General features: G+C 34.9%; 1 long non-coding RNA gene across 1 annotated transcript; it reads right to left on the bottom strand.

The window, feature by feature from the left end:
* Positions 1-2,864: 2,864 nt before the first annotated feature.
* On the bottom strand, positions 2,865-13,789 carry LOC144304556 (uncharacterized). Its single transcript, XR_013371491.1, has 4 exons — positions 13,597-13,789; positions 13,412-13,487; positions 6,262-6,358; positions 2,865-3,068 (listed from the first exon to the last, which is right to left on the bottom strand). It is a non-coding gene; the product is annotated as an uncharacterized LOC144304556 (long non-coding RNA).
* Between the last annotated feature and the right edge of the window lie 567 nt (positions 13,790-14,356).

The following is a 14,356-nucleotide window of genomic DNA, read 5'->3' as shown; positions in this document are numbered from 1 at the left end:
ACGAGCTATGATCAGGAAAGAAGGAAGTGAAAGAACGTAGTAAGAATAGTTAGGTCTACTCTGTCCATAATAAATATTTCCTTATTATGACACTCAAAAGAATTGTGGCTCACTGGCTTGTTCTCATCACACGCTCTCCAGGGAATCCATCTGGTTGTGCTATGCCCACCCCATTTGGCCACAAAGCTCTGAGCCTACAGTTGGCCCTCCTATGCTAGGGACTAGCCTTTGTGAAAATGACACAGGCAAATTCTGGGGAAACTTATACTAACTAGTGAAGCCAATAAACTGCTTATTTCATTTATAAATCTAAATCAGTAGCCACAGATCATAAAATATTTGAGGAAAAACTAACAGTTTGAAATAGAATATAAAAAAGGAGTTAAGCAACCACAATAAAAATGAAGATAACACAAAAGTTTAAAGATAATTATCAAAATAATAAATTCAGAGAAATTCAAAAAAATTGCATTCATAAACACAAGAACTGACTGTCATGAAAAGCAGGTAGTCAGAGAACAAGAAAGAACACAAACACATTAAACATGTAATTGCTGAAATGAAACACAACACAATATGAGTTGATGGAATGGACAGAACTGAGACTATCAGTGATCTGGAGGAAATTTCCCAGGGTATAGAATAAGAAAAAAGTATGGGAAGATGATTAAGAACAGAAATCGAAAAAACAATTAATAAAAAAATTATTTCTTGAGCTGAACACACACAGACACATGCTGTTGGATGTGAGGCCTGTACAACATGCCAAGCATGTGTAAAGAAAACCAATCCAAACCTGGATGTGTCGTGGCCAGAGTTGTGAACTTCAAGGAGAAAGGAAAAAAATTCCTAAAAGTTTCTAGGGAGAAATATTAGATTATTTATAAAAATGAGAAACAAACTGGTTTTAGTTGGGTTTTACTTGGGATACTTGAAAAAAAACGTGGGTCAAACTCTTCAAAGTTCTGAATGGAAATGCTTTTGAATCTAGAATTCTATACTCAGTATCAAAAAGTAAGAGTGGTTAAAATATAAAGTGAGGCAACTTAAGAATTTTAAGAGTTTATTTGAGTGAAAATCGATTTGAATCAGGCAGCAGCCAATCTAGCAGAAAGGAGCTTTCAAAAGCTGTACAAAATGAAAGCCTTTTATAGGCAGAAAGGAGTAGGAAAAGGGAGTTAAATGAGGCCATGGTTTTTTTTATTAAAGGGTCACTTTCCTTTAGGGGATGGCAGGGGTCCGTCAGGCACATCACCCAACCGGTGCTGGTCGCGCACTTCCTGGTTGACTGGTTTCAGATTCCATTTCTGGGAGAGTCAAACTATAATCAAATTGTTCTGGTTTTTGTGATACAGAACTTATCATGAGTCTTTATATTGGGTCTGTTGTCTTCTTTTTAACTGAGTACAATGGAATTTTTCAGACATGCAGTGAGTTTTGGAAAAATTTGTTTTATAGGCCAAAATCAATGGATCAATCAAACAGAGACAAAGGGAAAGAAGAAGATAGAAGAAAAAAAGCAGCAATGATAAAACTTGTAAAACTTATAAAGTTCAATAGCTAGATTAAATAGTATTTGGTGTGATAGTAATTCTCTTGTTAAAGGATTTCTTAAAACATGCAGACATATAAAAATATTAATACCAATTAAAATTCTGGGTGGTTTGAATAAAACATGGGTGGGGAACAGAGAGTAAACACAGTAAAGATCATGTATTGATTATGTAGTCTTAGCACTAGAGATATTTTAGATTTTAGAATTTGATTGAAAAACAGTTATACATTTTTTTTTTAATGAGAGGGTAATACATTCAAAGAGTAACACAGCAAATTCATTCACTCACTTAATAAATAATCATTGAATATCTGTTCCATATCAGACCCTGGGCTCAGTACAGTCGATACAATAGGAAGATGTGACATGGCCCATAGGAGCCTCACATACGTTTTGTTGAATTAGGGATCTGACACAGGAAGCTCAGGGCAATACAAGAGCACTTAGGCATGGTACCTGACCCAGACCTGGTAAGGTGTCAGAGGAACAACTCATTCCTTTGGGAAAAGATGGCTAAGATGAGACCAGAGAAAATTACTCGTGGAAAGAAAGAAATGTATGCATGAGGGAGTGACACTGAGAGAGCTCATGGTGCTTTTAAAGAACTGAAACACTTTCAGGCTGGCTAGAATAAAGAGTCGGCTGGATGAAGATGCATGAGACAGAGCGGGAGAGGCAGGCAGGGGCTGGATCATGCCAGTCTTTCTAAGCTATGTTGGAGCAGTAGTAATAGCCACTGGAATATTCTTCCGCAGAAAAAGTAGCATGATAGGTTTGCATATTAGAAAGTTAACTTCTGGTTAAACGTGGTGGAAATACATGCTTTTACCTCCCCAAAACCAATAAAATTTTGGTGTAAGAGTGTATTTTAATGTAACTAGGTTTGTAATTTTGGGTGCAAGTCTCAGCTCTGTCATTTACAAGTTGTGTGACCTTGAATATATTACTTAACCTTTTGAGCTTTTGTTTTTGTCTTGTAAAGGAAAATACTGATGTGTTCCCTGAAGGGCTTTTGCAGAGTCAAGAGCTACAAATGAGAATTTAATGTGAAAACATTAAGCACAGTGCCGGCTATATGTGGGATCTTTTGTTCCAAGTAGCAGAAGTCCATCTTAAACTGGGTGTGAAGTCAAAGGGAGGCAATTGTGAGAACACTTTGGCACATCCCAGAAACCATGGGGGAGAATGAAGTTTGGCCTCATGAACATCTAGAATCAGGGATTTGAAAACTAAAGATCCTGCACCTCTCATCTACACATTGGCTTTCTTCCCATTCCCTAGGGTCTGAGAGTGTGTGCCCACCAAAAACTTGGGGTTAATGTTTATTTTGATCAAGTATTAATTTGATTAATTAAAGTTGTAATTTCTTAGTTTCATTTCCAAAGTTCTAGGAAGGGATTCTTCTTTGCTCATCGTAGTTCTGGAGTGTTTTTCCATACCCAGTCAACTGTGGCAGTAGATGAGTTCATGCACTAATATGGGCATGGGAATATTTCCAAGGAGAGGAGTAATTCTGGAAAAGGAGACATAGTAGGACCTCAATAGAAGTTACATGGCTCACACAAATGATAACTTACGAAAGGTTTCTATAAAAAGTGGCCAGCCACAAAAATATGGGTAAGTTATAGAAGTGTAAGAGATCACGCATAGACCTGGACTAGCTGCATCTGTAGACTGTTAAGGATGAGAGGAGGGAGGGTTTCCCAGAGCCCAGGATAAGAAAATTGGATGGCTCTGGATGCCTTCAGAGTAAAGATAACCTTCTGATCAGGGGCGTGGCCAGCCCATAGCAACCTCATGGGGAAGGAACCAGGAAATGTACACCTTCCATGCCTTCCCTCCTGTTGACGGAAACAACAGGGAGCCCGAGGGCACAGGAATCTGTTGGTGCCACTCACACAGATTAGCCTCTTGGGGCAGACAGCACAGGGAAGAGTTGTCAGGCCTCCACTACACTGCCATATAGGATACGTTTATTAAACTTTAATTTCTGTCTTCTAAAGCAACATCTACATTCCATTCAGGATATATGTGGATGTATATATTTATACGTATATACATAAATGTATATTCTGCACGCACACATATATACTGACTGTTGCTTGGACATTGACTAATTTCATCCATCGACTATGATAGATGATAAACTGCATTTTTTAAAAGATGAATGGTATAAATTTCAGTTATAAAACTGACAGGGTTGGCCTTTATCGAGTCTACTTCACATAGAAACTCATTCTTTCAGATCCCTAATATTCAAAATATCAAAGGTGAGACATTAGTTGGAAAATTTGGTGAGTGATTTTGCTCTTTAAAGACAAGTGCATTAAAGTAGATATTTATAAAAAGCAATTTTCTGAGCAATTTCATTGTACCTTGGCTAACACAGTTTGTATGTGAATAAATGCTTAATGTTTTATTCAGAATTTCGATATAGACCTTTCTGAGAATTCTAATCCCTCATAATTTAGTATCTAAACATTTCCATTGATTCAGATTGTTTAAAAATATAACTTCATCATATACTTGGGACAAATCTATACAGTCTGTGACTATTCTAAAAATAATGAGTTCACAAGGGAATATGAGGGGAAAAAGGCCAAAAAACTTTAAGGTGATTTCTCTGCTGGAATAAGCTATATGAGAAATCTAAAACAACCTTTCATTTTAAAAATGGTACAGTGCCCTTTTTAATTAGATTGGACAAAATGATGAACATCTAAGTTAGGAACACTAATAGTGTAGGACCTTTTTTTTTTTTTTTTTTTTTTTTTTTTTTAGAGAGAGTGCATGCACTCAAGTGGGGAGGAGCAGAAGGAGAGAGAGAATCTTAAGCAAAGCATGGAGTCTGATATGAGCTCAGTCTCATGACCCTGAGATCATGACCTAAGCTGAGATCAAGAGTTGAACACTTAACTGACCAAGCCACCCAGGTGACCCTATTCTCATTCTTTGAATTAGTCTTTGTAGCTACTGAAAGGTTAGAATGTGACATTTTCCTTAGACTAGTTGATGTTTACAAATGAATATGTTTTTTAAATGTTTATGTCAACTAGGGAGCAGACCCTGGTAAACAGAAGGCAACATCTTTGGGAACAAGGAGAGAATTTTAAAAACATAGTCTATTATAATCGCTTTGCTGTCCTAGGTAGTAGAAATTCCAGACTTTTCTGGAAAGCATTGGCATTATATTACTTATGGTCTCGGTTTCTGAATATGTCAATTTGGCCTTTCTGTAATATTAGCTACTTACTAAAAACATTATTTTAGGGATGCCTTGGTGGCTCAGTGGTTGAGCGTCTGCCTTCAGCTCAGGGTGTGATCCTGGAGTTCTGGGATCTAGTCCCACTTAGAGCTCCCTGTGGGGAGCCTGCTTCTCCCTCTGCCTAGGTCTCTATTTTCTTTCTGTGTTTCTCATGAGTAAATAAAATATTTTTTAGAAAAAGTTTTTTTTAAGATTTAGAAGTTATTGGAAAGGCAACTGGCTTGTTACTATCTTCCAGATGTTAGAAAAGTCATAAATAGTCTTGCTCATTCAGAGGGACCATCCAAGGCTAGGGCTGGATATGTATGATTCCATCATCAAAGGATGCCAATTAGTTGAGCCACAATATCTCACTGACTTTGGGAAGCTCATTAGTTTACAACCTCTGATAAATAGGTTCTAAATCTGAACCAGGATTACCAAAGAGAGCAACAGGCTGATGAATGTTATGCAGCCTGTCTGACTCCTTGTATTGCAGGTAAAGCAATTTAATGAAAATGGTCATTAGCTCTGATTTTATACAAATGAAAACTTAGATTCTGATTACTTAGGAACTATTGTGTTAAACCTTTTTCCATTTAAGTCTATATGAAAATAGGGATATATGACCAGTTTTATAGTATAAATTAAATACAATGCATTTATCAAATTAAAACCATTGAGTTTTTGTATTTTTCAGAAACACACAATATGAGAATGCTTACAATATAGAATTGAATTACAAAATCAAAAAGCAAAATAATATTTAAGATCCTAGCTTTGTTAAAATAAAGTTTAAAATTTACGGTAAGCTAAATATTAAAAAATAGAAACTTTATATGATGAGAATAGGAAAAAGTTTCTTCTTTACATTCCTCTATATTGTCATTCATTTTACAATGAATTAACAGAAATTATTTTTATAATCATCAATGTTATTTTTAAAAAAAGAAAAAAAGCTGAAAGTTCTGAAATAGCATACACAACCTATTTAAAAATGTTTAACCATTCTAGGTAATTGTTTAAAGAACATATGCTATAGGGATGCCTGGGTAGCTCAGTCACTTAAGTGTCTGCCTTCAGCTCAGGTCATGATCCCAGGGTCCTGAGATTTGAGCCTGGCATCAGGTTCCCTGCTCAGTGGGGAGCCTGCTTCTCCTTCTCCCTCTGCCCCTCCCCACAACTCATGCTCTCTCTCTCTCTCTCTCTTTGGCTCTAATTCAAATAAATAACATCTTAAAAAGATAACATATGCTATAAATAAACAAGCCTACCACCAATTCTCCTGAAATTAGGGCTATATTAGAAAAAGTATATAAATGCTGCTTATAATTAAAAACAGCAGTACAAAAGCAGCCCCTTAGTCTTGTAACTTGTGATTCATAACCAATCATTTTCTTATTCAACATTAATAAATACTCCTACAATTACTATTGTATTAAGAATAGAAAAAAAAATGTACTTGTGTACTCCTTGAAAAATGCAAAGTCCCAAGCTTTGTGACTGCCTCTATTTTTTGAGAGTGGTCCATAGTGTCTCATCAGTCTGTTCCAGATGCCCTGGAATAGAGCCAACATAAGAATATTAATAAAGAGTAAGTGCTGAACAAAATAATTTAGTTATCAGCTGTTGGTTTCTCCCATCTAGTTTAGAGGAATCTTTATTACAAGAGCACAAAGGCATCATTTTATTAAAGCTGGCAAATACTGGTTACATAGTTTCCTGTAGAATAATTAGAATTTGCCTTGTTCATTTACATGGGTTTTTGTTTGGCCTGTTAAAGGCATTCAACTTTGTCTATTAGAATTGTGACAAATATTTTCCTATATTGCTGATTAACATTTAATTCTGTTTATTGTACTTTTTAAAAATACATAAAAGTTATTTCTTTTATAGGGTCATATCCATTGGCCTTTTTATTTTTGTTTTCTGCTGATTTTATTAGTTGATTCAACACATATTTATCACATACTATGCCAGGTTCTCCTGTGTGCTATAAGTGCAGCAGTAATCCAAAATGACAAGAACTGCTGTTCTCATTGAGCTTATATTCCTATGGAGGGAGACACACAATAAACAAGTAAAACAGATCCAAGTTTTACAGCGCCAGGAGCTTAAATAATTTGAGGGCTGTCTTTAAGAGAAAAAATAGAAAATAGGGTGCAGGATCTTGAAAATGAACTGTGCAGATGAAAGATTTCTGAATATATCACATGAGAATGAGTGCTGGGGTGGCAAATAAAAGTGGAAGTGTTAGGGCAGGGATGGACCTCATAACTTTTTATTAGGGGGTCAGAGAAGGCCTTACTGAGATCAAATTTAAACCAAGACCCAGAGAAAGGAAGGGAATGTGCCAAGGGGAACATCTGGGGCAGAGAACACCAGGAAAGGAAGAAAGAAAGTACAAATCTGTATAGGGAGAGCATGCCTGTTGTATTTGAGGACAGAAAAGGAGTTTAGTGTGACAGGAACAGACGGAGCCAAGGAGAAAGTGATAGAAAAAAGGTCACAGAGGTAACAGAAGAGAAGTTGCAGGAAAGGGAGAGCAGATGATATAGGACACTGTAAGTTCTGTAAATTTTCTTGCCTTTTGTTTCTGGGGGTGGAGAAGTCACTAGAGGTATAGTGACTTGACTTATGCTTCCATTCAGGTCACTGAGTTAAGAATAAACCATAAAAAGAAAGGATGCAAACAGGGAGATGGATGAGGATACTATAATGTCCAGTCAAGAGATCGTGATGGCTTTGACTAGTCTGGTAGGGGGATGAAGAAATGCGATTTGTTTCAGAATATGCCTTGAAGGTAGAACTGACTAGATTTTCTGGTGTATTAGACATAAGTCGTGAAAAAGATGGACTTCAAAGAAGGATTGTGGGTTTTGTCTTGAGTAAGCAAACTTGGAATTTTAAATCAATAAGATGAGAAACGTTCTCAGAATAAGCTTTTGGATATAAGATAAATGAAAACGTCCTTTTGGGGAATGCTGAATTTGATATGCCCATCGAAAGTGTTAGTGGAGATTGTCAAACATGCAGCTGGTATTTAGTAGAGAAGTCCAGACTGGATATGCACATTTGAACATCAGGAGTTTATAGTTGGAGTATAAACCATGATATATGTGAGTTCTATGGGCCACTGTATCAACTAACTTAAGAAGTGTACAGATACAGAAGAAACTGAGATCTGAGACTGGAGCTCTTGGAGTGGGCCAGTGTTTAGCTTATAGAAATGTGGAAGAATCATCAAGGAGAATGTGGCAGTAGATTAATGCCTGCCCCCATTTATGCTCACATCCTAAATTCCCAAAACCAGTGAATATAATACCTTACATGACAAAAGAGATTTTGCAGATTGAAATTAAGGCTGTTGGGATGGGGAGATCTTTCCTGGATTATCCTGATCAGTCTGAAGTGATCACAAAAATCTTTATGAAAGGGAAGTAGGAAGGTCACAATCAGAGAAGGAGATGTGATGACAGAAGCAGAGGTCAGAGGGATATGATTTTTGAAAGAGGCCAAGGAATGCAAGCCAAGGAATGCAAACACCTCCAGAGGCTGGAAAAGGCAAGGAGGCCAGTTCTTCCCTGGAGCCCCCAGAAGGTTTTACTTCTTGATATTAGCAAGGGAGCCCATGTTGGGCTTTTGATCTCCAGAACTATAGGATAATAAATCTGTATTGCTTTAGACTACTAAGTTCGTAATAATTTTTATAGCAACCACTGGAAACAAGTACAGAAACTGAGAAAGGGCCAGTTAGTGAAATAAGTAAGGGGGTAAGAGAGTGTAATGTTCTGGTGACCAAATGAGGGAAGTGTTTCAAGAAGGAAAATTATCTCTAATGATGCTTGTAGGTCAGGTAAGCTAAAACTGAGAAATCACCATTGTATTTAGCAATATAGAGGTCATTGATGATCTTGAAAGTAGATTGGTAGAGACACTGTGGGGAAGCCAAATTGGAACTGGCTTCAATAAAGAATAGAAGGGAAGAATTGTTTTCTCTCCTTCTGAATGAGAATGTTACTGTCTCCGTGCCACTGGAAGAAAAGGAAGAAATATCAATATACACAACAACCATTTGGTTCTTAGGGATAAGAGGTATGCTGAGTGAAAAGACAATCTCAAAATCATATACACTGTATGATTCCACTTATACAATGTTCTTGATATGACAAAATGATAGAAATGGAGAACAGATTAATGGTTTCCAGAAATTGGGAGGGTAGGGGGAGAGAAAGAGATGGGTGAAGGTAGTAAGAGGAATTTTTATGCTGGAATTGTTCTCTATTTGACTGTTTTGGTAGTTCCACCATCCATATATGGGATAGGACTTCTTACACCTGAACACACACACACACACACACACACGCAGATGTAAAACTGGTGAAAACTGAATAAGGTGAGTTGACAGGATCACTGTCAATTTCCCGGTTGAGGTATTTTACTATAGCTATTCTGATATTACCATTGGGAAAAACGAGTGAAAGGTATATCTTATAACTTCACATCAATCTATGATGATCTCAAAATACGAGTTAAAAAAAGTTTAAAAAGTTTTTAAAAGCCTTAAAAGTTGAAAGAATGGTAGAAATAAATCCAAAGTGAATTGACTACATTTGCAAGTTAAACGGCAAGAATTCTTAGAGTAGATTAAGAAATAATCCATCTGCCTGTGTTTTATTTATAAGAGACCTACTTAAAACATAAGATGCAAAAACGTGAGTGTAAAAGAATGGAAAATTATATTTGAGGTAAATACTAAACAAAGAAAGCTGATGTCACTATAATAATATCAAACAAAAGAGACTTTAAAGTCAAAAGCATTCTTAAGGAAAGAAGAGGTTACAGCCAATTAATTAAGGGAGCAGTTGATCAGTATGTACTTAACAGTGTTGCCCCCAAATATATGGAGCAAAATTGGACTGATTTACAAAACATAGAAATCAAATCTATAATTATCATGGTTTATTTAACATACTTCTTAGACGATTTTAAGATCTACCATATACAAACTATGTGTATATGTACAAATTATATATATATGTATATACATATATATAAATGACTATGTGTAATATTCATTTTATTTATACATTAATTATATATATAAGATCTATAAAAAAAGTTACAAGTTTGACATATATAGAAACCTGTACCCAAGAATTAAAGTATATTGTTTTCAAACATATAAGAAACTACTAACAAACGACAACATATTTAGGCATAAAATAAAGCATACAGATCACACACATGCCTACAATGCAATATAATTAAAAATTAGGAGAATATAGGAGAAAAAGCCACCAAATATTTGGAAATAAAAAATTTATAAATAACCCCTGGATTTAAAGAACTCATGAAGGGTGCCTAGGTGGTTCAGTCGGTTAAGCAACCTTTTTTTTTTTTTTGGAAGCAATTACTGGTCCTTTTATTCATGAAGGAGAGGATGAATAGAAATGAAAGTAGCAACAGCCCTTAAAAAATGGATTCTTAATAGCCACATCGGCAGAAAAATTAAACCAAAAGGGTACAAAGTCACTCTGTCCCGAGGTTAAGAAAGCCAAATAGAAATTAGGCTTAAAGTTAGGCATAAAGTTGTGGGGCATTTATGTACACTAAATACACAGATTGTCCAGTTTTCTTGGTGTAATGGAGGATAGAAGTCTCAGAAGAAGGAGGCCAAGGAATGGGGGATAGTAGAAAAGAAGAGTCCCATGAAGGGTCAAAGAATCCAAGGTTTTGGGGTTCTTGATTTCAGGTCAGGTAATGATTCCGGGTGGTAATATCTAGTCCCATGTCAGGCTCCATACTGGGTGTGGAGCCTGTTTGGGGTTCTCTCTTTCCCTCCCTCTCTGTCCTGCTGCCCCCCCAACCCTACTTGCACTCATGCAATTTCAAGTAGAAATGGTGATGGAAATTAGAAAATATTTAGACCTGAATGATAATGCAAACATTATAAATTAAATTGTGTAGGATTTAGTTGCAATCACTCTTAGAAAGCAAAGCCTTAAATGTACATATTAGAAAAAAAGAACATTAAAGTGGTCATAGTAGTTATCTCAAAAAAAAAAAAAAAAGAAATACTGAAATCATAGCTTTCAACTTATACAGATAAAAAAGCAATAATGAAGTCATTTAAAGAAAGTAGAGGAAGGGAAAATGTAAGGATATGAACAAAAAAATTTTAAATAGAAAATAAAGAAGGAGTAGGGAGGGCAAACAATGTCTAAAGTTATTTTTTTAGAAAAACTAATAGACAAATCTCTGGCAGGTTATGCAATATGGAGAAGTTGTAATGAGAATTAGGCCACAATTATACAATAGCATTTTTGCCAATGATTTTGCAAATATAAAATACTTGGAAAAAGTTACTTGGGAGAAACAACAGCAAAAACAATAACAACAACAACAAAAATCACCCAAATAATGTGACATGAATCCTTAATCTATTTACAGGATACTTTAACCACTCAAGGGTTAGATAATCTCTATTTCATTCATACTGTTCTAAAAAAGAAGAAATATGAAAACTCTTCCACAATTTTATGTTTTGGTAAAGCAAATATAGCATTTGCTTATAACGTTGATATAACCTGACAAGGACAGTTAAAATATCTATTGGTGTAATTTATCATAATAGGTTTAAAACATAATTCACAGTACTTGCAGGAAAATTGTTCAATAAACTCAGAGCCCATTCATGGCAAACTGTCAGCAAACAGGAATAGAAGAGATCCTATTTACTATGTTAAAAAGTTCATGACCAAATGTTATTACATGAGACAAGATACTCCGTAATAAAATACTAAAACATTGTCTTTAAAGTCAGGACTAAGACTTCCAGTTTTCTGATCAACATTATACTGGAGTCTCCTTTAAATCAATAAAGCATGAAAAATAAATTTAAAAGCACTAAAAAGAAACAAAACTGCCATCATTTGTAAATATTATGATTACGCAAATGAAAGTTAAAGAGCAGCTATCGAGAATGATCAATATTCTAAAACAAAGAAAGTAAGGTATTAAAACAGCAAACAATTTAAAAATATAATTTGAAAATATAGTCATCACCATAATTTAAAACAAGGATGTGTGAAGCACAGTGACCACTTAAACATTTTGTTTCCATAGGATCACTGAGAAATACACATGAAAATCAAACTATTAGGTTTCAGTGAGTGTGGAAAATGCATTTGGAGATTATATATATATATATTATATATATAATGCAGGAAATTGATAATGGTATAATTCTCATAGAAATTCACATTAAAATCCTGACTTATGACATCTTCTCCATTCTGTGTCACACCAAAAAACAAACATATCTGAGATCCTATACTAAGTCTATGGGAAAATGATTCAGAACACATATGTCATTTACATGTAAGTTTTCAGTAATGCTATTTATATATATGTGGCATAGGTACACCTTACAGTAAAGATAATTTAATAAGAATGACAAATAGTGTCCTAATCCATGGTATAAAAATTTATATTATTTAAAATGTTATAAAGTATGATGGTCAGTTATAATCAATACTTTCCCCATTACATTCTACTGGAGTTAAGTCGTTTGAGTCTGGCTTTTTTCTCTTCTGAGTCATTCTGCTTTACTATCTCATCTTCCTTCAGCAGTCATTATTCTAATTGGTCACGGTGTTGCAGGGAAAAGACCTCTTAGCTCATCTTGGTGGCCTAGATTTCCTTAGATTACACCAATTTTGTTTATTAGGCCACATAAGGTCCATTTCTAAATTAGATGAGTTTATGTTGTAGTATTAATAGTGAGAGTGAATATAAAATATGAATGATGACGACCATTGCATTATTCCATTAAGGTGGAAAGCTCTATAAACATAGTTCATTTTACTCCCATCCAGTCTGTCTTTGTTTCCATTAATCAGAACTGGAGATTTTGAGTTTTTAGATCATTGGTTTTCTTTAGGTTAACACTTGCTCAATTTCACAGCCTCCATGTCTTGAAAGCATGCAAAACTGAGCTGTTGAAAGTAAAAGACTACAGGGAACAGATTTTCTATCAAGCAGAGAGCACTGATTTTCATATATTTTTATTTTGTTAACAGTATAGGTTCAGATTTTGTGCTAACTTAAAGTGGGATACTTCACCAATGGCTCTCCTGGGTCCTGAAGTTTTGTGTGTAGGAAATCTAATGGTGCAAATTAAAGCTAACATTGTTAAGTCTTGATTCTTTACTGTGCTAAAAGAACTTCTAGTAAAAGAAACTGAAGGGGTAATCATTTTATTTATACCATGTTCATGCAGTTTAACCTGTACAAAAATCTTCAAAGTTATGTTTGTTACTAGAATTCTTTCTGTAAACCCAAATATAGAGTCTGTTTGTCTCCATCTTGGATGTTTTACCTGTTTTGTGAACATGCATATCTTGAACTAAGCCTGTGTTATGAGATTGAAACAAAATTCTGTGTAGGCTTGAACAATTCACAGCAATTAGTCCTTCTATTTTCTGAGTCACTGGATTCAAAATGTTTAAATACAGTATCCTGCATTTGAAGCTATTTTTGTGTTTAAAATAGCAAACTCTCTGAAGAAATAAGTTAAAATAAATTTTGTTGGAAATTCATGTACTTACATGTGTTTTTGCCTTTCCTTTTGATCATCAATAATAGGAGTATTCTGTGGAGTTTCAAGGTGTGTCAAGAAGCAAACTATTAGGATTGATGAAAATCAAAATTTATTTTTCTAGAATATCAAGGAAAAGTTTAAGATTCTAATTCATTTGAATGTATTTATTTTTAAAGATTTTTGAGTACCTACCCTATGAATGGTTAATTAGGTCTCAAGATGAGATGAAACAGCAAAATGACTCTTCTGTTACTATCATTGAAATCACAATATAATGGAGATAACAAGGAATATGCCCAGGAAGAATTAAAGGAGAATAGGGCAGTGTAGACTAAATAACTATGAGAGTAATACAGAAAACCTCCATTAGGGATATTAAAGACAGAAGAGGTCACAATGGGTTGGAATGTTGAGGAAATCTATAGGATTTTGAGCTATAGAAGTTTATGGTAAAAAAAAAAAAAAGTTTTATGTTGAAACTTCAAGAGAAAGTACATTGAATAGGTTAGGAGAAGTGTGACTAGAGGAAAAAAGGAAACAATAAAAAGTTTGCTAAGAAGACAAAGTCAAGAAAAGTAAAGCAGAAAGGAAATTAACATTAAAGTTAGAATCTGGCCTTGGAAAAAAAGATGGGCATCTATTCCCTGAGAAAGATGAGAAGAAAGAGAAAATAGGCAAAAGTTTGGGATACTGGGAACTTTAACAAACAAAAGATTGCATCCTGTACATTGAATCATATGAAATTGTGGCTATTAGACTTTTTTTTTTAACCTATAAAACATCAAATCCATATGATTCAACCTACCCCATCATCATCCTCTGCTCGCTATCCTTCATACTATGCCTCATTCTCCATAGTTTTTATCACCACTTTACATATTATATACTTGTTTATTGCCTCTCCCAGCTAGAAGATTGCTTTAGGAACACAGAGACTTTTCTTATTTGTTAT

The sequence above is a fragment of the Canis aureus genome, chromosome 34, assembly GCF_053574225.1.
Source record: "Canis aureus isolate CA01 chromosome 34, VMU_Caureus_v.1.0, whole genome shotgun sequence".
NCBI lineage: Eukaryota > Metazoa > Chordata > Mammalia > Carnivora > Canidae > Canis > Canis aureus.
This window is presented reverse-complemented; position numbering and strand designations above follow the sequence as displayed.